Source organism: Octodon degus, unplaced genomic scaffold, assembly GCF_000260255.1.
Source record: "Octodon degus isolate 3935 unplaced genomic scaffold, OctDeg1.0 scaffold00096, whole genome shotgun sequence".
Taxonomy (NCBI): domain Eukaryota; kingdom Metazoa; phylum Chordata; class Mammalia; order Rodentia; family Octodontidae; genus Octodon; species Octodon degus.
Window position 1 is genome coordinate 6,684,870 of NW_004524672.1, and position 3,083 is coordinate 6,687,952.

Genomic DNA, 3,083 nt, shown 5'->3' on the forward strand with positions numbered 1-3,083 from the left:
AAATCTTTACTTAAGTAAATAAATTGATGCATATCCTATAAGATTTTCCCCAGAGGCAAAATAATCATAGATGTGTCGTACTTGTAATTATGTTTCAAGTCAATGATTTAATCATAGCCTTGGGAGTGAGATGGATGTCATGGAAGGCTTCTGCTCATTAGCTTGTATAGAACAGGGACAGCCGAGGTCTGGTTTGTTCATCGGAGGATGTCTAGCCAGGCTTTGGCCCTGGGATGTCTTGTGTCTTTTGATGAAAGCCTGGCAAGGGTGGAGGGAGACACAAAGAGCTGAACTTGGAGAAGAAAACCTGGTCGAAATCCAACCTTTATTCTGTCTCTTGCCATAAACTTCTTTGATGATCAGCTTATTTGTCAAGTTTTTGAGCTTAAACATCCTGCCTCAGAAATGGGCTAAACTTTTACATAGTGACTGAGAATGTGGAGGGACGTGTTTACAACCTACTTACTAACTTATAGCTTAACTGCTTGTGTTTTTAGGGGAGAAGATAGAACAGATTCGCTGACAGGACAAGTTTTCCTCTTTCCTTCCTTCTTTCCCTCCCTCCCACACTCCCTCTTTCCTTTCTTTCTTCCTCCTTCCTTCCTTCTTTTCTTTCGCTTATTTCTTTAAAAATAACCTTTGCTGGGCCAGTCAAATAGCTCAGTGGATTACAGCACCTGCTTAGACAGAGCACAGTGGCTGAGTTCGATCCTTAGCGTGCCCCACCCCTGGGACTTGCTGAGACTGTGATTGGGACGGCATGGTGGTGTGGGCCTGCAATCCCAGCTCTTTGGGAGGCTGAACACAGGTGGATCACTACGAGTCTGATCTATGCAGTGAGACCCTGTAGACCTTGTACTAAAATACACACACACACACACACACACACACACACACTCCCCTTTGCGTTGTTTCATTTTTTTCTTGGAGTCCTCTGACTGAGATTCAGATTTTTCTAATTGCGCCTACTTGATTGTTTCTAAGATTTTCTGGAAATTAGTAATTTTCATCACAAAACCCTTTCCTCCCTTTGAAAGGATGCTTTAGGACAGTTTCTAGAGAAGAGAAAGTTCGCCCTCTAGTGTGGCCCAGGAGAAAATAGTACATGAGTTGTAGTCACATTGTTTTTTTAGCAAAACTCCTCCCTAAATTATTACTTTATTCTGTCTTTTAAATTGAATCTTCTTTTCTTTACTAATTTAGCCTGGTTATTCGATATTTATTGATCATCAGATGAACTATTTTTATTTTATAATATGACACATTTCTCTAAATTTTGAAAACCATTGAAGACAAGTAGAACTTTCAAAACTAGTTCAATTTATTCGTACTGGGTGGTATTTTTTATAGTGCTCGCTGCAATGTGAATACTAAGTAGAATCTTGCCTTGATTTATTTTGCTTTGATTTAATTTTAAATTAAATAACCTCAATCAAGATTATGAACTTAGTGGCTGATGCTGTGAATTATAAAAGACCCTGCTCCTGGTGAGCAGAGAAGAGGAAAAGAAATGAATGCTTTCTTATAGCTTCAGAGCAATGACAGGCACTTGATCATATTAGCATACAATACATCAACACAGGAGATTCTCTCCATGGAAGTCACTGATTGTTCACATTGTTTTGAGTTGACATGGGCCCATGTTCACCACGCTCTGAACTTTATGCCAACATTTTTCATTCCTTCTTGGGGAAAACTCAACAACAAAAACAGAATAAGCATGAGTTCCATAGGCCACACAGCTAACGACAGCAGCTCCTTATCTTCTTTCCTACTGCGTATCTTGATTCTTACTTCTGCTTCTTAGGCACAAAACAAAGTCTCGTGTAGGCACCTGGGCATGGACTGGAGCTGGCTCATACTGGAAAGAGGGAACTAATTATTCAATTTTCAGGAAATTTGCATGCCAGTTATTATTGAAGTGTTATTAAATTTGCAAAGCATAATTTAAATAAATGGCATTAAGAACAGATTGCAAATATGCAAACCCACCCCTTGCTGATTAGGTTAGATGAGCACACAGAACCAGCTGAGCTCTGTGCTGGCTCCTCCCAGCACCCAGTGCTTCCTGGGCTGGACTGGGCTCTCACCTTCCCTTGTTTGTCCTTGTAGGTCCCTGCTCAGCAGGCCAGGACACCTACCATTGCCCACGAGGGAGGTCCTTGCTTTTCCCCTCAAACGGGACGATCTGGCTTCCTAACTAAGTTTCTGCACCATAGGAGAATTTGTCTCCACTTTGGCTTCCAGGCCACCCTGATATGCTGCAGTGTCACGTATTTTCATCTTGTGCGCATGAAACTGAGCTGCTGTCAGCCACTGAGCCCTGTTTCCCTCCTCCTGTTGCTCCTGCAGGATACCACTTGGGGAGCAGTCACCTGGGGAAGGGATGAGGCTGGGACCTGCACAACAGTGGTCTGCCCCAAGGGCGTGGGCTGGGGCTCAGGGATAGAGTGTGACCCCTCTGGGTCTTCCCCAGCTTGATTCACGCTGTGCAACTTTCATCTTTTGCTGGACTTTCTTTTTCTTTATGAAGTATGATAGGAAATGGTGTGTTGCCACAGAGAGTACCATCCAAATGAAAGGCCATTTTGTGTATGTGTGTCCCAGACCTTGCTCCACTGCGGTATGCCCTGGATCTGGCACTGTGTGACGTCTAGCTCTTCCTCAAAGTTAAAATGAACACTAATGGGAAATGATTTGAGTTGATTCATGACGTGGAGGGAATCTTGTCTGTGCCATTAAAAATGGTCGTGAAAGAAGACTTCTAGAACTGCTTCAGAAATTAGCAAGAACAATGCGATGACCATATTAGAAGTGAGTGGGTTAATGGCAATGCATTTTTTTTTATTTTTTATTTTTTATTTTTTTTCTTTCTTCAAAGTTTTATTGATAAACGGATAGCAATGAGACAGTTTCAAATCAAATCGGAAGTACAGTTTCAACAAATAATACACTGCATATATTATTCTTAGTGGTTAATTGCTGTACAAGACGCAGACTTGTGATCCTATTTACAAACACCATTAGAACAAATCATTCTATTCATTAAGAGAATGCAACTATATATCTATCCCAACCACTTT